This window comes from Calypte anna, chromosome 7 (assembly GCF_003957555.1).
Source record: "Calypte anna isolate BGI_N300 chromosome 7, bCalAnn1_v1.p, whole genome shotgun sequence".
Taxonomy (NCBI): domain Eukaryota; kingdom Metazoa; phylum Chordata; class Aves; order Apodiformes; family Trochilidae; genus Calypte; species Calypte anna.
In genome coordinates this window covers 27,152,107-27,175,046 of record NC_044253.1, presented here as the reverse complement: position 1 = coordinate 27,175,046, position 22,940 = coordinate 27,152,107, and the positions used below count along the sequence as shown (strand labels likewise).

The 22,940-nt window shown below is 40.9% G+C and overlaps 1 protein-coding gene across 4 annotated transcripts in view; it reads right to left on the bottom strand.

Annotated features, from left to right (window-relative positions):
- Positions 1 to 22,940, bottom strand: part of AGAP1 (ArfGAP with GTPase domain, ankyrin repeat and PH domain 1) — a 352,299-nt gene that overhangs the window by 251,150 nt on the left and 78,209 nt on the right. The gene's annotated exons all lie outside the window — the stretch shown is intronic.

Genomic DNA, 22,940 nt, shown 5'->3' with positions numbered 1-22,940 from the left:
TGCTCCCAACAAAAAAGAAAGCTGTTAAGATGCAACCGGGTCCAATCTCATTGGCAATTTCAGACAGAAAAAAAGAGACATAAGGCTCCATTTTCTTACTTCTAAAAACATTCATAATTTCATTCCTTCTGTAAAGGTCAAGTCAACTGAAAGCAAACTGGTAAGTGTGTTTCCATTACAAATGAATGCAGCATTCCTCCAAGTCCTGATTTCACCCTCTCCAAAACTACACAAAGCAGAGGAATGACTGCTTGATGCATGCACAGAAGGGTTCTACCAAGCAGATAAGATGCAAGCCCACAGTAATTATGCAGCACTGAAGAAGTCTCAGTGTTGCAACCAATTCCCAGTGTTAAAGGAAATAACAATGAAAAAAATTCACAAGTCTGTAAGCAAGCAAAGGTTTCATAAGCCATTGCTTCCCCTCCAATCCCTCAGCCAGGAGCAGGTGGCTATTTTGTTCTTTTTTTTTGATCCAGGGAATAAAAGGTGGAAGCCATTTACCATTCAAGACAGTATCCTCACTAATAGTTATCACTTGTCCTGAGCTCTGAAAGAGCTGCTGGTGTTAAAGGAGCAGGCAAGCATTTTTCAATCACCATCCTCAGACCAAACTAAGGCTCCAAGCCAAGGTAGGGAAAGATAAGGACAGAGAGGATGGCAAAGGATATAAGAGCTTTAAGAACTGAAGTGGAAAGAAAAAAAACCCTATTGTCTTGAGCTGTCACAGTCCTCTTCTCCAAAGAGTAATTTTGTAAGCAATTATTACTTAAGTAATTACTACTTACTGCATTGCTCTGAAACTACCACATCAGCATATGAAGAAACTGCACCAGGTCAGGCCCAAGACTCAGCTATGGCAATTTCCTCTAACTACAGCAGGGCCCATGAATGGATACTTAGTGAAGAGCAGGAGACACCAGCAGAAGAATACATTTTTCCTGTGGATCAAGAGCCATCAAGCTGAGCGACTGCCCATGTGGAAGCTGTCCCTGCCCTCAGCAGGCAGAACCCAGGCTCCTTCACCTGACAGAGGCAGCCACAGCCTTGCTTTCCTGCCTCCAGCCAGAGGACAATCTGGAAACCAGGAGCACGTGAAAACTGAAGTCTCAGATCAGAGAGAAGAGTCAAGGAAATCTTTCTGCAGCACGCCAAGCCAAAAATAAACTGGAGATGCAGACAAAGAACCAGCAAACTTTCCATCAGGAACATCACATAACAGACCTGCTCTAAAAGCCTTGTGATTAAAGCTCTAAAAAGAGAACACAACTTGCTCTAGGTGTTTTCCTTCCTTCCTGTGGGAGGAAAGGTTTTCCTTTACAGTGTGCAGTGGAAGATGTTGGATCACAAATGTGTGGACACAAGTGCCCAGAGCAGAAAAGCAGTGCCTTGGCTCTGGGCTTCCTTCCTGCTGTCGGAGTTGAACACTGAGCTGAGGTTGTGACTGACTCATTCCAGGTGCCAGCTCTTCCAGGACAGCCCCTGGAAAGCACTGAGACAGCAGGAATCAAAATGCCACCTCCAGAAACCTGCTATAGCCTTTAGCATACAAGAAATCCTTCCCTAACTTGTCCTGACAGTAAACTACAAATACTCCTGGTTTTGCTTTCAGCTGGTGTTGAAGCTGTGGAAAAGGAGAATAAATTGTGATTCAAACCAACCATAGCATGAAAGAATTGACCCATAATGAGAAGCCAAGAAAGCAAGAAGTTCCTTTCCACAGATATTTATATATACTTATGTTGTTCATCACTTGTGGAACAGTAACAAAGATTCAGTTGTTTCAAATGTGTGAAAACTTAAAAGTGCAGATTTAAATGTTACCATGTTTAGCCATTACCATGAAGATATCAAACAATTTGCACTTATAAATCTGATGCCTTGGATTACCACTTTTTTTTTTTTTTAAATTCTTTCACCAGAACTCATTAGTCAGCCTATAAACTACACCAATTATACCAACCACCTCCATATCAAAGCAAAATTACAGTATAGCTAACAAGTAAAATCCGCATCCTACCATGCAAAATCTTGGTTATCAGATCTAGAAAGACTTCTCTGGTTAAGCCTGGTTTCACAAAACAGTTCTGTGTAAGTATTAATTACATTTAACTGCATGGCAGACCTCAGTTACCCTGCATTCCTCTTCATAACCCAAATACCATTTATAGAATTACTGAACCATTTTGGTTGGGAAAGATGCTTCACATCATCAAGTCCAACAATTAACCCAACACCAAAAGCACCACTAAACCATAGTAACACTAATTTGAGTAGCTGCTGGATTTGTTGACAAAGCCACTTTCTCATTTTGGTTAAGTACCTGGTTATTGCTACACACACATTGTGAGTGTCCAAAATACTTGAGAATACTTCATTGCAAATAGATCCCTGTTAAAAACCAAACCAAACAACAAGCTCAACCTCAGTCCAACTAATTTAAAACAAGCTTTCACAATACTATTATCTTCAATTGGCAATTAAATTGCAGAAGGCCTTCCACTGCTTTTAAAAAATAACCCCCCCCCCAAACTAGATCTCTGAGGCAATATTCCTTCCCAGCATAATTTACTTTGGCATGTACACAAAAAAACCTACAGTTAAAACCAGAGCATGTTATGAAACAATATGTGCTTTTATAGCAAAAAGAGGTTAATGCACCCTATTTGTATGGATGTTCAAATACTGAGCTAATCAATTTAGTTCTAGTACAAATGTCTCAGAAAGGAATTATTTATTCCAAGTTTCATCCCAAGACCCATGGAAGCTAAGGTGGAAAGGCCAAATACTTGCAGACAGAACATGACAAACTTGAGGATTTGCTAAAAAAAAAAAAAAAAAAAAAAAGTAACTACCTTATAGCTACAACATGACTGAAGCACTTTATGTACCAAATTGCAGCATGCAAAACCCAGACTGGGCAGTCCACAAACATACTCTGCTGCAGAAACAAAAATCCACTCCCACATGTTGACTTAAACATATTGGAAGAGTTTTGTGTAATAAACAGAACCACATGTATGAAGTGGATCAACTGGAGTGTTGTCTGCATTACTTCCCAACGTTGGAATTCAAGTGAACTCAACCTCCACATCTGACTACAGTCTATACATATGAAAGGAATGGCTTTTGTCAATAATTCATCACAGTTGTATGTCCTGTTAATTTAACTTCTGCATCAATGATCAAAAGCTTCAAATATGCATGGTGTCAACCATTTATTTTTAAAATATGCCCCAGAAAGATTGTTTCTGCATTTTATTCACCAAGTCCACTCTACCAGAAAATAGCCTCTATTTTTTCATATTAATTTTATTTTTTTATTTCCACCACTACATTTACAGTTTCTCACTTCCACATCATTACACCAAAGCAAAAACTAAAACAGGAACCCTGAAATTTTTAAATAGGAAAACACATCTTCTTCAAACCCAGGAACAATAACTAAAAATTAAATAAATATTAGCAAAACAATGTTACTGAGAGACAACAGGATCATGGTTCAATGAAAGGTTTGTGTATCAGAGGAGCAGAGGGAAGTCACATATGAAAAAGTGGAGAAGTTCCATAGCAATTACAGAAGTAACAACAGGAAAAGTGTGGTTTAGGTGCTCAGCAGTCTATTTTATTCCATACTTGATTTTTAACACTGGAGGCCCTGTGCTAACCTAAATTAACTCCATTTACCACCATGGGTGGCAACACAACTTGTTAGCACACTAAGTAAATACTTTTAACCAGTCCAGATGACATTTACGCCATCCTTTGCATCCCCCCAGCTCCAAAAATCCCCAGAAGCCAACAAAGTCTGTTTGCTGATGAATATTTTGGGAGACCCTAAAGTGCCTCAGTACAAAGACAGCACCCACAGCATTGCCAACACGGGAGGCTCTGCATCACTGTGCTCCTCTGGCCTTGTCTTGTCCTTCATTGTCACTGAAATATGACTAGCAGATTAATCAAAACCCTGAGCTCACAGATTTCTTTTCATCTGATTGAGATGAAAACCTAATGGCAAACCTGTCCAAAAGGAGGGATGAGCCAAGAGCAGGGAGATGTCTCTGCAGTATGACATGAAAAGACTTCCATCTTCCATGATTGTTGGAAAGCTTCTTAGTAAGAGCTTCCCCCAGGCTATCCCAGAATACCTTTGCTATCCTTTTAAATAAAGAAAAACTATTAAAAAAATAAATTTCTCTGGTAACCCACAGCAAAAGATCATTTTCTTTTTGATAACAACAGGAGCCCTCAAGAACACATGAATTAAGTTTAAGTACCAAGAACTGTATCACACCCTGATCCCCCTTCTCAATAACTTCTGCATTACAAGCAATATCCAGTTACCTCCTGGCTTTGAAATATAAACCTGAGAGCAAACAGGTACAGAAAATATTCCTGCAAGTTTCCACTTGAGCTGAAAAATGCAGATAAAAGCATGCATCTTTCTCTTGGAGTCGTAATCAAAGGAGCACTTTCAGACTATTTCCCACAGCTTATGTGCTCATTTTCTCCCAGCAAGGAGGGAAAGATGCAACCTTTGGGTTGAGACTTGTGATATTCATCAAACATGCATTTTTCAGAGGCAGGATAATCTCTCAGCCTATGTCCTCTCCAACTCAGCTCCCAGCATGAGGCCACACCTGGAGTACTGTGTCCAGTTCTGGGCCCCCCAGTTCAGGAAGGATATCGAGGTCCTGGAGCAGGTCCAAAGGAGGGCAACCAGGCTGGTGAAGGGACTCGAGCATAGACCCTACGAGGAGAGGCTGAGAGAACTGGGGTTGTTCAGCCTAAAGAAGAGGCGGCTCAGGGGAGACCTCATCGCTCTCTACAACTACCTGAAAGGAGGGTGTAGCCAGGTGGGGGTTGGGCTCTTTTACCAAACGACTTTCAACAAGACAAGAGGGCATGGACTTAAGTTGTGCCAGGGGAAGTTTAGGTTAGATATTAGAAAGAATTTCTTTACGGAAAGAGTGATCCGTCATTGGAATGGGCTGCCCACTGAAGTGGTGGATTCTCCGTCCCTGGAGATATTTAAAAAAAGACTGGATGTGGCACTCAGTGCCATGGTCTAGCAACCGCAACGGTGGTTCAAGGGTTGGACTCGATGATCTCTGAGGTCCCTTCCAACCCAGCCAATTCTATGATTCTATGAACTTTATTCCAACACAGTACAGCAGAAAAATATTCTGACATGCTTATTGTTAAGTTTTGCATAAGATTTTATTTGGAAGAGCATGTCATTTCACTCTTCCAAAGGGCCTTTTTTATATATTAGTTATCTCACTCATCTTATACTCGGTGTTGTGTTGTTATTTCTTATCAGTCTGCTTTTGATACAGATTTTTCTGGTTATAAATTCAATTCTGTAAACAATTATCAACAATAACTACAACACAAATACAAATCCAATTTTTAGAAAAACAACCATACCAATATCAGCAAAAGTTAAGGTGTTTTCCTTCCCAATCACTCAGTTTGGTGGAATTTAGATGATACAGCTTTCCCCTTGTGTCACACAGAAATTACTGCTGCAACTACCTAACACCCAATAGTTCCCTTTTCTGCTGAACTGAAGAAGTTTCATAGGTTCTTCTTATGCAGTTTAAACCCCGAGCAGAGCTGCTGTGTGTCCTGTCCCTTCTCAGCCCCCCCTCTGGACAACTTTGGCTGGGAATCTGTGCCAGGCCCTTGAGGGAGCACTGGGAAGCCACGTCCCATCACACACAACACTCTTTTTACACCTTATTAATAACATTAGTACACATTTGGAAGAAGTCATAAAAACTGCCACAACACAAGTCAGTTGAAAACTAAAATGAGGGATTTTTATGAGCTATCAATTTTCAAGGCTTCTCCATTACTCCCAGTGTTGTCTGAAAGGACAAGAGGAGCTCTTAAGAGTTCCAAAGAAATGCTTTGATATCAGTGAGATTTATTGCTGGCTATACCTACTTCCTAATTATGAGATGGAAAACTGCCCTAGCTCTGCAGCTTAAAGGCATCAGGCACCTCAACCAAAACTCATTACAGGTACACATATATTTGACATCCAAAAAAACCATACCCTGATACCAAGAACTACAGTAAATAGATATTTAGGTCAAACCTAAAAATCTATTTTACAATATCAGCTGGCAGCTGCAACAGCATTATCCTCTGTGCTGCCATGGAAACAAAAGGACCAGGGATGGAAAGAGCTCTGCAACCTCAACAGTCAACGAGTTAAACACCCCTGAAATACACTTTTGGGTTTGGGAATTCAAGACCACTTCTTTGTCAATACAGCACTTCAGTTTTCTCTTGAATGTTAAAATTGTGGAAACTGAAAAGTGTCTTGTTGCAACTAATATTGCCCAACTCACATGTCTTACACCCACAGCTATACTTAAACTTGTGGAACACACAGCTTTTGGGTGATTTCAAACATGTTTTCTCCCTAGATCCCACAGCTGGAAAAAAGTCCCATGGTTCCCTCAGCAGGACTGACATGATGTATAGTACTTCCCAAAATATTCCTAAAAGTAGTTTCATGCTTGAAGTTTTAAGCCTAACACCACCTAAAAACCTCCCACAAAACTCAAACTAAGCCAAAACCAGAGGTGATATTTTTCCTTGTAAACAGCTTACAGTCTAAATGAAGTCAACAGGAAAACTTCATATCCCCTGTATTTTCAGGGTGAGTGATATTGCAGAAGTGATGCACAGTTATAGGAAATTAAAACCCCACAGATAAACCCCCTGTTTTCTGTTGGTGCAATTCTGCCATTGGAGAAGTGCTCTTCCAAGAGGGAGTGTGAAGATGATGAGGATTACAGTTCAATTCAAATTAAAAACATGATCCTTAATTCTCAGCAGCAGTCCTTGGAGAAAAGCGACACTGAAAAATACTGGTCCTGGCTGGCTCCTTTTAGAACAGAGCAATGATGACAACAACAAGTTGAAAGGAATATAAAAAGCAGACAGAAAGCAAATTAAAGCATCATTGTGGTAAAGCTGTTCCCTTCCCCTGTAGCAATCTGAAAGCAAATGATCACTTTGAAACTAAGTATATCTTTACAGCTTTTTTTAAGTCTTAGTATTCTTTTTATGTTTTAAGTCTTACAATTTTTAATATTTTTAAATTCATTTCATTACCTAAGAACAACAGAAAAAGCATCCCTGCAAAAGTAGATTGATACAAACCAGCCAAGCCCCACCAAGCTGTCTGTGTCACCTCCCCCCCCCCTCTGCCCTGTGACACACCATCCATCACCCCTCATGCCACCCCATCCATCCTGTGTCACCCCACTGCCTTCCCTCTCCCAGGCACACTGAGGACAGTCTCTTCCCAAGTGCATGTGCTGAGCAAACCCAGAGATTCAACAGCGTATGGGAATAAAACACATCTTTGGCTTCAATTGCTTCTGCAATGACATTGGCTAAAATAATCCTATCAAATACACATGGCTAAAATCTAATATACTGCTTCACATTCTTGCAGCAGGAGAAGCCCCAGAATGCAGCACTGCTCACATACTTGGGCTCTGGGCTGTCCAGGTACCTCAATTTATCTCTGTGCCATGCAATGAAATAGCATCATTTTTTTCAGGCACTACACAGCATTTATCCAAGCACCAAAGCTTCAGAGAATGCAGCTAAACAACTGAACATATTAGTAGTTAAATCCAGAAAGAAAAAGAAGTCTGCTTCATAAACATCTTACTTTGCTGGCTCTGGCTAGAAAGCAGGTCAGTGTCAAAGGTGAAGTCTGTTTTCTACCATTTCCTGTCTCTAGAGAAGGATGAGCCAGCACAGGAAACACTACCCCAAATGTAGCTAACTGAAAATCTGGTGATAAGATTTTGAGCTGTACTGAACCACATTCGAGACAACAAGGGTGTGATGTGCTTCTTAAAAACTACTGGATACCAGTGGGGAAAATACAGGACCAAAGCCATGTGCACGGAAAGATGTTCCCAATACCCAAAACAAAGACACTAAAAAAATCATACACCCTGTTAAACATCCTGACTACAGACACAAAGAATATTCAGGTTTGAATAAGAATGGAGAACCTTCTTGCAATGCATTAACAATGAAGGAGAGCTTATACAACTGGTGAAAGAATAATAGATGTTAAAATACCAATTTCATAATAAAAAAACCCAACATGAAGTGGAAGGAAAACAAAGAGTAGTCTAAATTAATATTTTAAAACATTCTTCTATCTGCCTTGCCAAATAGAAGATCAGAACAAAGATGCAATGAGGTGCATTGCTTGGCTGGCTTAAAACACATAATACTGAATGGTTCCATTTCTACTGCTCTCCTCTCCCACAGAGACCCTTTTCGCCTTCCTTTTCCCAGGCTGCAGCATCCTGCTGGTTTGTTCTTGCCTCGACCAAGCTGTCTTTCAAACACCTTTTTGTTCTCCTCTACTTATTTCCAGATGTGAGGACCAGAGTCACACCCCCAAAGACTCCAGTGACAAGTACACTACATCCTTCTAACGAAGGCAGGACAACTGCTCTGGTTTCTGACAGCAGCTTTAAGCCCTGTAGAGCATTTCATTTGCCATTTCCACAAAGCTCATGCAGATTCCAGGATCTCTTCTAAGACTTCTAAAGTCACAATGAGCTGTAATACCCAAGTTTGGGCTGCTCCCTCCCCAGGTGGCTTCTTGCACACACCAACACCAAGTCTAACCTCCCAGTACTTCCACTGTTAACCATCACAAGATTTTTCTGAAACTGCACCATAATTCCTGTTTTTTCAATGAACAGTAAATCATCACCCTATTTCATCCCCTTTCCCAAGGCACTTATCAATATTTTAACCAGAAGAAGTTCTAGAACAGATGCTTCCAAGACTTGCTGCTGGGAAAAATCAACTATTTATTCCTATACGTTATTTCCTACTTTTTAAAAAGTTACATACACAAGAGGATCCCCCCTTTTATGCAATGGCACCTCAGCTCAAGTATCTAGCAAGAGTAATTCTTCCAGTCACCAAAGTAAACACATTTCCCTTCTCCTTTTCCTAAGAACTCCAGCAAATGTGAGGCATGGCTTCCCCAAAAATAGTCAAGCCCAATGTATCATTTAGCCATCAATCCATCAGGTTTATTCCCAATCTCTCAGCTCAGTGGCTGCAGGTTGGAAACATATTTAATGTAGACAGTGGCAAAATCTCCCCCTTGTCACACCCATGCAGCCCTGGTGAACTCAATACAGTTCCATGGGTGTGATCCAGTAATACTCTTCCCTCCCAAGCCACCTGCAGACAAGCAGTGCTGGAAAAGGCTGCAAAACAAGGAATGTGCAGTTGAGGATGCTTAATTCCTCCACTGGCTTGAACCATCTGGTGCAGTCACAGGACCCAAGAGGCAAATACATGCAGTATCAAAGTTCAGTCACTTAAAAATTGACTTATGGCCCAACTTTCCTTGCTTGACAACCAAAATGTGTGCTCTGGCATCATATGATCACTGATTTGCTTTTTCAGTTCTTTAAATCCAAGCAACAGAGAAATGGTCCAGCATGTTTGTACAAAAGTACATCTAGAAAAACATTTCTCCTCTCCACAAGGGAAATTATGACTTGTTTATGCAACACATTTCTGAAAACATTTTTTAGAACTCAAGTCATGTCTCCAAGATTGCTACACTGGTTGTCAAAACAGAGCCTTTTTTTCCTTGACTATACCATATGTAATACTAAGTCCACTTTCCCTAACTTGATATGACCCATGCAAGATTTGGAGATGATTAGTGGAAAATATACAAATGAGACACTGTTCTCCAGAGACAGCACAGCAGGAATAACTTGATGTGTTTTTATATTTATTAGCCTAATGCACTTCTAACTTGTTTAAACAAGGCTTTTGTCAAATGTCAAAGAAAATGCAATCCAAGGCATGCTCTCAGAGGGAATTAATACAACGGGAAAGCCTTAGTTACAGCAACAAGGTCAGAGTGAGAAGGGGCTCCTTTTTATTTCACTTGCAAATAGATTTGCTAAAATAGAAAGGTTTATTCCCTAACAGATGAAATGGAGAAGCTGGAGCAGGAAAGCGAGGGGAGGACAGGTACTGGTAACACCCAGTTTGTAGCTGCTTGGCAGATTCCATCTCCCCACCCTGGTGGGAAGGAGAGGTCCTTCCCTTGACCCTTTGTGTCCTTCCTCCTCACTGCACAGGGACACCCAGGCTCAGCTTCAGGAGGACAAGTAAGCAGTGCAGAAACTCATCTAAGGTGCTCAGCTAGTTTTAGTTTTTTTGTAATAAGGATAATGTCCCCTTACTCAATTTTGCAACCATTTTGCCTAAGAGACTGCTAAACCACCAAAACATTAAACCACTGGGGAACCATCAAAACATGACTGAAAAAATTATGCCTTAGCACACTGCACATCTAAGAAAGAGAGAGGGTTCTGAAGCAGAGAGAAAGCAAAGGGGGAAAGACTCTGGGCTGCCAGTGTTTTGCCTTAACTCTGCTTACAATACAACAGTTAGAAAAGATAATGTGTGACTAAATGCTCCATTAGAAAAGCAGCTTGCTTCCTTCCCCAGCTTCCTATTTAAAAAGCACCTGCTACTGCAAGGCACTGCAGAAAACAGCAGTCCTATAAAGTAGGATTTATTTATTTTGGAAACATGAAATATTTGTCAGATGAACTTTAGTGACCAACAATAACACAGAGCCTCTTTTAACTTCCAATCACAGATAAAACTGCAAATTTCTAGGGAGATGAAGGCAAGCAAATCAGTCACTGCAATCCCAAGATCTGCACCCATCAGCTCCCACTCCTTGGGCTTCTCCTCCCAGGCAGCCTGTCCCACCTCATCCATGCCTCATCCAGTCATCTGGAGCAGCAGCAGAAGAGCTGGGCAAAAATAATGCTGCAAACGATGTGCAAGCACACATTAAATTTAACTTTTTCCAAACCTCAAAATTACTGCCAAGTTTGAAAGTGCCACATCAAGTCTGTGAGAGGAGAGGGAGCAAAGGATTATCAGAATTACTGCATTGATTATCACCACTAAATAAACCATGCTCACAAACCACCTTCCCACATGACATGAACAACTGGTGCAACACCTCTGGGACCCAAATCAATACAGAACCAGACATGCTGAGGTTACTATGACATCTCATTGGAAGCAAAAAAAATCCAGGCTGCAAAGAAATATCAATTTACCAATGCTTTTGCATTTCATATTTTAAAAGCTGGATTTTAGCTAAAGTTTGCTAAAACTGGTAATAATACGTTTTTAAAAAACAGTCACAACAGAGAAATAAAACTGTTCCTCAGCACTTGCCAAGATGCTGTCAGCTGGCTGTATTCACGTTTGTGTTTCTTGGGTGAAGCCAAAAACTGAAGTATGTTTTCAGAGTTTCAGAAGGTTCCCATCACCTCAGGCATGTACTTTAAACTCAAATGATTTTATTAGGAATTGTATCTGTAAAGAAGCCCATGTGAAGTTCAGGAATCAGAAAACAATTTAGCTACACCTCAGAGACTTGCACCTCTTTCCTTACAAACCTGTCCTAATGGCTTTTCCTACCCACTGTTTTACAACACTCAAGTGAGCCCCATTAAAAGGAGAATTTGGAAATATAATCCATTCTTGAAAAAGTCTTCATCTCCATGCTGTTGTGTCTTGACATAGGACTTACTCCAGCAAGCCACGTTGTAAACTGGTTCCTTGCTAGATCCCTGCCTCTAAACACTAAAGAAATACCTCTCTCTTTATAGGCTGTTCCCTATGAATGCCTTAACCTTCTTTCACAAGCTGAGACAAGAAAGCTGGAGGCCAGCTATGCCATCAGTTTTTATTCTTGTTTACCTTTGTACCACTTCCTAAGGTAAACTCAACCACATCAGCGACTGAAATTAATTATGAGGAACTTCTTAAGTTTGGAAAAAAACCTGGAAGTCAAAAAACACATGAAGATCTAAAAAGGACTTCAAAGTTAACAAGAAGGGTGTCAGCCTCTATCAACAACACTAGCAAACACTCTTAAAAAATAATTAACACAAGACCAGCCTTAAGCCTGTAATGAAATGCAGCCATTTGGAAGCAGTACAATGGAAAACCAGAAATGAAACAGGTACAGTCAATCTATCTTAACATAACCACCCAAAAAGCAATAGCAAAACGCACTACATTAAATGCATGCTTCCAGTATCATGGAAATCACCAGTGGAACCAGCTGTATCCCTGCATAAACATCATCTGTTGGAGCCTTGAGATGGCTGCAGTGCTACCTCATGCACTGCTGTTCCAGCCAGCCAGTGTAGGCTTTACCTTCAGGGTGCAAAGAGGGCAATTTCTCCTTTTTTTGCCATTTGGAGACTTCTCTGATGCCATAAACCACAGCTGTGCTATGAAAATCCTCTGGCCCCTATGCTAAACCAGAGCACCATAGCAGGAGAGGCCAAAAGAAAGGACAATGCACACCAGCCAAATCTCAGATATCCTGACAAATCTACTCTCAGGGACAGAAATTGAGATTGGGCTCAGCATGCTTACTTGATCAATATGTGCTGATTTGTAGCAGTTAAAACAAGTCTGAAAACCAGTTTCTGTTAAACTCTCCCTGGTGTTAGCAAAAGCTGAATGTGCATAAAAAGGGCAACTCATTCTGTCTCTGGGATTGCATATAGAGACAACATGTGGTTATAGCACATCAAGACAGCTGCTGGTGCAGACCAAAACAATTTTTGGCTCCTCCTCCCTGCTTAAACTGTTTTATTTTTTCCCAGGCCAAGGCAGGCACCAGGACAAGCACAGTATATCCTGCAGCTGCTGCCAACAGCTGTAATAGGCCCCGTCATAGCTACACAATTTTAATTCTTTTTAAAGCCACTACAGTGCATAAGAGTTCACATCCCAAATTGAAAACAATGCAAACCCCAAAATAAACTTCACTGCCTTACTAATTAAAGGGATCCATTCCTTCAGGAAGGCTGACACAAACCACTGCTGTGAGGTTAAGAATGTATTTTTAGCACTCAGTCCTTCCAACATTTTTAATGAGACTGTGCAAGCAAGCAAGAGTCGGACTCCTCATGTTGCATCATTAAAAGCTTTATCTAGGAAGTGGGTTTTCATATAATTTTATTTGAAATGCCCCAGGACATTGGCATAAGCTCAATCTCTACAATACACGGGTTTCTTCTGCAGCACCCAGGTTTTCAGTGCCTGCAAAGCAGTCTGGAAATGTTCATGGCTGTCTTCCCCTTGACACACTGGGTCAGGCACCGACATCAGATGTGAAAAGAAACTTCACAAGCACAACAGGATAGAAATGATCAAGTCAAGAGAGCTCAAAACCCCATGTGCCCCTTGCAAAGGGTATATTCCCTTTGGAGAAAACCACAGCTAGATTAATACAGAAGTCTTCAAATTAAGCATATTTACTTATTAAACATACACAGAGGAGAATAATGGGACAGGCCTTTGTCTATAGTTACAACTCATATTCCCAGGAGTGAAATGTCTCCATTCCACACAACTGTAATGTTCTTTCATGTTTACAGATAAATAATGTCTTTTATACCTCAAACACCATCAAGAACCAGACAAGAAAACTCAACTCACATTATAAGAGGCGGTTTGGGCAAGTGATTCACATCATCTTAAACACAAGTCTCCAGACCATTTAATACAAGGCAGAGGTAACCCAAGATCTATCAGCTGGTCCCAATTAACACTTCACCTTTATCACTTGCAAAACTATTTCCATATGGGCTGAGAACCACCCATTACTCATGCCTCTGCTGACTCACACAAATACAAATCAGCCTTTAAGAGATGCTGTTCCACCATTTCTCCTTTCACAGAAAAAGGGAGATCACAATTTTCTCAGCAATTTGACAAGAGCCAGCAATGTGTCCTTGGGGCCAGGAAGGCCAATGGCATCCTGGGGTGCACTAGAATGGGGGTGGCTAGTAGGTCAAGAGAGGTTCTGCTCCCCCTCTGCTCTGCCCTGGTGAGGCTGCATCTGGAATATTGTGTCCAGCTCTGGGCCCCTCAGTTCCAGAAGGACAGGGAACTGCTTGAGAGAGTTCAGTGCAGAGCCACAAAGATGATGAAGGGAGTGGAACATCTCCCTCATGAGGAAAGTTTCCTGATGGCTTCTTCTCTCAAGTGAACAATGATGGGACCAGAGGAAATGGCCTCAAGTTGCACCAGGGGAGAAGTTTGGACGAGATACTAGGAAGAACTTCTTTACTGAAGGGGTTGTTAGTCACTGGAATGGGCAGCCCAGGGAGGTGGTGAAATGACCATCCCTGGAAGTATTTAAGAACCATGTAGATGAGGCAGTTCAGGACATGCTCTAGTGGCTGATACAGATATTGATAAATACAGATTTTATTTGGGTGGCGTGTTGACAGTTCTACATGGTGATCACAGTAATCTCTCCCAACTGTGACAATTCTGTGATCTGGGTATACAAGATAACAGCCAGCAAATTAGCAAAGCAATGGCAGAATGAGCAGCTCTAAAAGCTTGTCCACATGTTTCAAATACAGTTCTTCAGTTAGTAAAATATGCAGTAAAAATGACAGAGTATGGTTTTCAGATAATCCATATTGTCCACCTCTGTTTCCTCTTATTTAGACAGCAAGATGAACATCTCGTGACAATTTCCTCACTTCATCTGCCTCAGTGCCAGCCTCCAGTGCAATGGCATAATATTTACATATTGTTTGAGAATGGGCAGTTCACTGGGGATTGCAGGTTATCAGGAAACCTAATGGCATAAGAATACCAAATCAGCCTGCCCTTTCTTCTGGTAGCAGCTGTAAAATCTATTATAACACTAAGAAAAAGGGGGAAAGGCTTTAAGAATCTTTATGCATGATCCCCTTGCTAGGCTGCATTACAAACTAAATGCTGAACAGGAGCCTAGTGTTTTATAAAAATAACTAGACAGAGGACATTTACAAAATGGAACTATTACCTTCCACTTGCTCCCCTCCATCAAGGTGTCCCACCACTGCTGCCTCCAGGCCCAGAAATGCTGCCTCTGTTGGCCAGGTGCTTTTCATAAAATAATTTTAATTAACCTTTTTCATCCTTACAGCTGACATACAGGTTCAGCATGCCCTGCTTTACCCCTCAGGTGATGTATACATTGAAGTACCTGTTTCCATTCCCATTTCTGAATAGCCAAGCAAGGTGTATACATACAGTCAGACATGTTTGTCATCTCTAACAGTCTGAAGCCATCACAACACAAGACTACACTGGAAAAATAAATGTAAACCCCCTTGTAAACTATGTTACCTATTTAATGGCTTTGGGCATCATAATATACAGAAAGAATAAGCAAAATCATGTAGCAAAGAGTTAGATCAGTGCTGCACAGCCAGCACCACATTAGAAATCAGCATCATCTGAAAAAATCACAGCCCACCCAGGCCGCCTCTCGCGTGAGAGGGTTTCTTGAAAGTTCAGGCATTCTCTACCAAAACTAAACTAACAAACTCCATCCTGTCTCTCTGAGGACCCCAGGGAGGAGGGTCTTGGGTCATGTCTCACAGTATGATTTTATAATCATCCCAACATGCATGTACTCATGCCAAGCCATAGCACCTGTGGCAGCTAAACCGATTCTCTCAATCCACTTTTAAATAATTCAAACAGTTACAACTTTTTCCCCATGAAAAAACAAGCAGGCAGTCACAGAACACTGTCAAAGAATTACTGAATAAAGAACTTCTTGTCCAGACAAATCTCTATGAAGCAAAAGTCTTGAGATAAATGCAATAAGAATCCCACTATAGATTTTAAGCTGAATACTGTGCCTCTGAATTAAATAACCACTCAAGCATATGTCTAACACTTGGAGAATTGCAAATTTCTTTCTACCATTGCACCCTGAAATATCTCTTACTTGCCCATTCACAAGGTTTGGATATACTGTTCAAGTAACCCCAAGCTCTATCAACTGTGTAGCCAACCCATTTCACAAACCCTGGCCCTCCATCCTTCCCAAACATTCACATCACTCACTCTGCCAAGTCCCACGAGCCACAAAGCTCACTTTCCTACAATAGCACTTTACTACAAGACTTATCTGATGATCATGTTGGTAGCTGATAAATTCATAAGCACAGCATCACTCTTGCTTATTATGTTTCAGATTTCATCACCTGCTGCCCCTTAGCCCACTCCTGCTACACTGAGGAAGGCAAACTGAAGGGTGTATTTTTTTTCTGGTTAGAGACACCCCCCACACACACACAGCACCAGCTTGCATTTGATCTAAAAGATATTGCCAGGTGGAGAAGGAAAAATACCACCACTCCTGCAGCACCTGTCACATCAAACAGACAATACCTTTAAAATCCATTTAGCTGTCTCATCAAAGTTTGAAATATTGTAGAAGTCTCACTACTCATGAAGCTAAGACAAATATGAGTGGAAGTTATCAGAAAATAGAATAAGAAAACAAAGCAATGTAAAAATAGCAGTTCTGCTGCTGATCAATTGGATGACCATCTTCCCCTGCATCTCAAAGGATACTATGAGAAAAAAATGCCTTCAAAATGAGAGGAGAGCTGGGCAGCTGCAGCCCAAGAGCAGCTAATACAACTCAATGAGGGGGCATTTTCATACAGAGAAAAAGCAAGCTTATGAAAGTCAAAAGATGAATTCAGATAGCTAAACAGCTCATCTGCAGTCACACACTATCTTTCATTTAAACAGACAAGTCACTACAGTCCTTACTGATCATTCATACTAAAAAGAAAGTAGGAATTATGCTGAATTTTAAAAGGAACTGTTGGAAATCACTTTTTAAAAAAAGGAAAGCTGACATCACCCAACTCAAAGTTGAGGAATAAAAATGTCAGAGATTATTCAGATTAGGAAACACGTGATGTTCTGCATAAGAAAAAGCAATCTAAGTTTCCAGTCCTTTGGTGCAGACACTGTATTTAAAACCTGGTGTCTCAAACCTATAATAAACATACAGAAAGCATTAAGAATTTTGATGTTAGTACAAAAGCATTTCACAGAATCACAGAATCAGAAGGGTTGGGAAGGACCTCTGAGAACATCAAGTTCAACCCTTGAATTGTCAATTAATTGAATTTGTCATTTAAATCCTCAGAAAGTCAGTCATTTATTCCAAAATACAAGATATCTACTGGCATTCTGGACAACCATTCATAAACCTGCCATAACACTACAGTTAAAAACTCTGAATACCCAACCCTAAAATTCACAGAAAGGCTGAGACCCTCAAGCTATGTGAAAGCAGATTCTTCATCAAAAAAGAGCAATACCTAAACCCAAGCAGAGCTACTTCAAACCACAAAAATCCCCTACCTCCCCCTAGACATAAAATTAACAATAAAGGAGAAATATTACACCATTCTTCAAGGCTCCTTCAGCACAGGATGTTTCCTCCTTGCAGCAATTCGAAGGCTGTTCAAGTTCTCAGTAATTTTCAAATTATTTCCAGAAGTGATTTATAACATGCCCAGGGACAAAAGCTACAAACAGCAGAAGAGTCTACTGAAAACTTGAACTTTGTGTTTCATTTTTCACATATGCTGTCCTAATACCAGGACTAGAAAACACTCAACACATGTATATAACTCCAGACAGATGCCCCACATGTCAATGAGGAGACCCCAACTGGGCCACCAACCTCCTGTAGTTCTGTGGTTCAGAAACCACAAAGTTCAGTGGAATTACAAATTAATCACTGTGATTCTCAAAGAATATTCCATACTTAAATAATCTTTCCCTTTATACAAAGTTAAAACAGTCGTAGTTTCTAGCTCAAAAATAAGCTATAGAAACTAAATGATATGATCATTCCTGAAGCTTCAGGTGACCAGAAACTCTAAGGATTCAAAAGTTATGCTGTAAATTCAGACTGCATTTACATGAATTGCCTCCACTTCATGTACTATAGTGTCCCAGAGACATTCCTTAAAATTGTTTCCAACACTGCTGAAGTCCTCCAAAAAAAAAAAAAAAAAAGCCTTAAAGACCAGAAAAGCCAAACGAAAAGAAAACAAAAATAAACCCTCCAAAATAAATTTCACACACAAAAAAAAGCCTCACAGCCAGCTTAAGGTTCAAGGTTTTAAACTGAAGTCATCTGCTGGAAAAAACAGGGCATGAAAATGAAGGGAAAAAAAAAAGGTACTAAAATACTGTCTATTTCAGCACCTGAGAATCTTCATCTATCTTCCTAAGTTTGGCCAGTTGGGTCTATATTCTACTAAACATCCATGACTAAGAAATGCTGGTGGTAAAAGGAATTAAGCTATTTCATGATCTGGAGTTTAACATAGCTGCTTTTATAACTCAAAACTTCCTTGCCTTGCCTCCACAGCCAATAGAGCACACAGGAACAGAGTGCATTTACTCCAAAATCCTATCATAGAGCTCACTAGCCACTGCAACCAGAATATAGATAGGTAGATACACACACACATGTATTTATATTTTATCAAAATTTTAAACGTATAAAATATGCAAGTTACATGTAACAACCCAAAAAAAATGAAAAGCCATGGAAAAACACAGTTAAAAAACCTCAAAACCAGCTCCTCTGAAACTGACACAAAGGACACAAGAGCTGACAGATAAGCTAAATTCTAGTGGTATGAGCACAAGTGTCACCTTGGTATATGAGGGAAGCCCTCTGTGGAAGTTACATGAAGCTCATTGAGCTCTCATCCAACACTCAGGGCTTGTTAGTCAAATATTTATTTTAGATGTAATCATGTGGAAGACAAAGAGTATACAGTATTCCAATTTTACTCATTTTGAGGGGAAAAAGTATGTGTTTTTGCTGTGCTTTCTATTCAGTTGTTATTGTGCAGTTGTACAAGAAACACCTCCAGCATCCTCCCCTGAGGACTGCTGGGGCTGCCAGAGCTGTTTTGTCACGCTGGTACCACTGTGGAGCACAAGGCCAGCAGTGTTTGTGATGACTGCGGTGACACATTCCTAGGATTACCCTGCAAAAAAGGAACCCAGATGGGGGCCAAAAAATAAATTCATTTTTTACTTTGAGTCTGATTCATGTAATCCTGTTGTAATGGAGTGTGTGTACTACACAACTGGGAATTTTATGCATCGAGTGATTTTGCAAAACTCAAATGAAGTTTTAATGTGTAACACAGCTCTCCTGCAGGATGAAGGAACAGTTAAATTCCTCTTTTTGCCCCAAGTGCATTGGTGGCAGCTGTGTGAGCAGGCTGGCAAAGGAGCATGGCTGCACACACAGAAGCAGCCAGGGCTGGCAAAGTCAATCGAGTATGAGACAGCTCTACACACACTGCAGAAACCCCCAGCAACACACATTCAACACAGCAGAGTATTTTGGGACAGGAATTATGAAGAAAACTAGAACCAAGAGAAGAATGTTTTAAGTCTTGGGGAAACAGGATTATGGATGCTTTTTTACGTTAGCAGTAACCAGCTCCTGCTAGTTACCTGCTACTAAACAACATCAAGTTGAACTATTCTCAGCAGAACTTCCACACAAACCCAGTATTGTGTCTCTTTCAGACTTTCTCCACACTATATATGGGCACTATTACATTTAGTACCAGTTGATATCTCAACCTGGGGGCCCTTAACAATACAAACTAGCATGTGTCCACAAAACACTCAATTGCTTCTTTATTTGGGAAAGGAAAGGGATTTTTTATCAGTCAATTCCTTACATACTTTCCAAGGGCAGAGGTTAAGGCAAGCTGTGACAGGAACTCCTTAAGTACAAAGAAGAGGAGCCTTTTCCCAACACCTTACAGAAAAGAAGGGATGGGAGTTACTGCAGTAAACCTGGATGCACATTGCTTTCTGACAAAGTAACTTTCAGGACTAAGAAAAATTCCTTTCAGCATGCTTATTTCTTTAAATCACTCAAATAAACAAATTGCTGTGTGAAGGTCCACAATGTACCCAGAGATGCTAGGGAATTTTAGTGATGATCCAGAAGAAACTTGCATTAAATGCTAACATAGATGACTCAATAGTACGTAATAGGCAAGCACAACAGAACTGATGGCAATTGGCACATAATCACAGGAGAGTTAACACAGTACCACTGAACAGTTACCTAGAGTAAAACTGTAAGGCAGCAACTAAATCCCACATCATTCTGGAATCTCTATTGTAAATGCAGGTTTCTGTTTGCTCTGCCAAACTAATTCTGGAAAAGTCTTGCTTCCCAGACGTTCCCATGCACCACCTGGAGCCCTCACGACACTGAGGGTCCTTTCAGACCTTCAGACTTGATTCAGGACTTCAACAGGGACAGAAGGGTCCCTTCCAAATCAAGCACTGGCATTTCACTGCACTCAAATCAGGAACAGTTTCAAATGCATCACATAAAAACTGACCATAGAGAGCTCTGGCAAATACATCCAACTGAAAGCTTCTCTTCCTTAAACAAAGCATCCAGTGCAGATAGTGAAAAAGCACTGGTGCTCCTCTGGCTGAGACTTACGTGGAAGAGAGGGGGAAAAAAAATAAATCATATGCATACAGTGCCAGCATCCTGCTCATCTACTCAGGAAGACCTGAATTGGAAATAATTCAGGTGCAAGAGTCACAGACTGGTTTGGTCTGGAACGGACCTTAAAGATCATATAAGCTCCCAACCTCCCTGCTATGGGCTGGACATATCCCACTAGGCCAGGCTGCTTCAAACCCCATCCAACATGGCCTTCAAAAGCTCCAGGGAGGAGGCAGTCACATAAAGATCTACTGAAGCATCCCTACATTTGAAGAAGCATCTATCTGAAAGATGACCACTCCTGAGAGATGCATCTACCACTGAATGCCAAAACCAGACCTGTACTTCACAGTATTTTGGGTTATGAACTGTTTTTACACATACTGAGAGAACTAACAAACTGATACCTTTATCTCAGTTTAGGCTTGGTTACGTTTCTAGCTCCTCAAAGCCCTTTTCAGCAGGGCTCTGTCTCTCCTCTGTCACTCAGTCCCAATGCTTCTCACCTTGGACTGCAAAGCTGGCTCTGGGAATGGGAATTCCAGGCACCATCCCAGCAGAGCCAATTTGCAGGACTTTAAGACCTGAAGCCAGCTGTACCCCTCACCTGCCTGGCTCCTGCAATAGTTCCCTGGCTTTGTATTTGCAATTGGTGTAAGAGGGAGACAAAAGCCAGCACCCAATTTAACCACTGAAGTGTAACCTCCCAATCACAGCTCAGCAATACCATACAGCAGAAGACAACATGTGTCCAGGAGCCATGGCACCTAAATCTCAGTTGAACTGAGTGGCACTGCTAAAAAAGCTCTGCAGCCTGGCAGCAGCAGTATACAACCACATCTACTTTTATCTTACACACAACTGAATTTGGATTCCATTACAGGGGCTTTTGTTGTTGTTGTTTATTTTGGGGGGGGTTTGGTGATGGGTTTTTTTGAGATCCTGAATTGGGGATTCTCTCAGAATGCTTACCAGGAAAAGTCCTTCCATTACACAATCCCCGTTCATCACAGGAAGATGGCTGTTACAGTAACAAAGAGCCTTAAGAAGACTGCAGTGCCCTGTGATCAACCTCTATTTACCATTAAGTCTCCTCGCTGTTTCAGGTTAAAAATAGTCAGTTCAAAGGGCTGGAGGGTCAAGTGCATTAGCAGGTAATTCACCTGCACACACAAGTCAGACAGCACACTTAAGTCACTGCTGCTGCTGCAGAGCTTCCACAAACCCAATGTGCCCGACTGGAGAGCTAAAGCAGGTGGTATAAAACTACACACCTACTATGTTCACAAAACCATGAGATAAAAAGAGGCAAGAAAAGAGATAGATTCCCATGACCAAGTTTTGAGTGCAGCTAAGTGTACTTCCATGCCTGGAGTACACACACAGCAGTAACCAACCCTGTACACACATCTTTATACACAGTCAATGCAAACATAGATCTCCCTTATCCCATCTCAACCTATTATCTTCATAGTCTACGAAAAAAATCTATAACAACTTTACCTTGAGTTACCCAGGAAGCTTTTCTGGTTTCTAAACTGAAAAGAATTTATTCAGACAAGCCTCCCATCCGCACCTAACTCCTAACCTTAAGTTCATCTCTTCATCATAGCTACATTAGAACCTCAACTACCATGATCTACACTAACAACTGACTTTGCAGCTAACTTAAAAATATCTAAGAATTCCTCAGACATAAGACATTCTCAGATATTTTTGAGATACTGAAGACTGAACACAAGACTGAATGTTATTTTACCCAGAACTGCTCACATTCAATGCCATTTAGTTACCACCCAGATCTACAGACCACGCCTGCCATCAACAAGAAAGCCCCAAGAGCCAAGCCCTGAGAAGAGCCAGCCTTGTCCTTCTTGAAGGACAATTTTCACATTGCACAGGTTTCTTGCATTAATACAGGCCATAAGGACAGCACAGAAAATGAACCACTGCTCATGTGCCCAAGCTTCTGCTTTCTCTTATTGATTTGGTTTCTGGAAGGGTGGTGGGAATAAACTTCAGTGGCTGCCTGGCACACCTGGACACAGACCACACTCTGCAACAGCACCATAAAGGTGAGCCAAAAGAGGCTGTTCACTCCCAGGCACTTTTCGCCACTGCTTTTAAAACATCTTTTTCCAAAAGAGTCCTTTTCAAAGACCTCAGAAAGTGGTCTTTCCTTTGATACTCAAACAATCCTGCCATGCACAATTCTATACAGCAGCAAACGCTTCCCTAGTGCTGTCACCCGCACTGACTCTTGTCACCAATCTGCCCAACACAATGCTGTAAAATCTGAGGAATTTCATCCCCAATAGGATAAAATAAAAGATAACATTGTCAAGGAAAGAGATCTGCCTCTTTTTATTAAAACAAACTTAGCATTGAGAAATTTAACAAGCAAGGACATTTTTCATACTAGAATACTGGCAGCCAGTATGCAAGGTATATATATTTG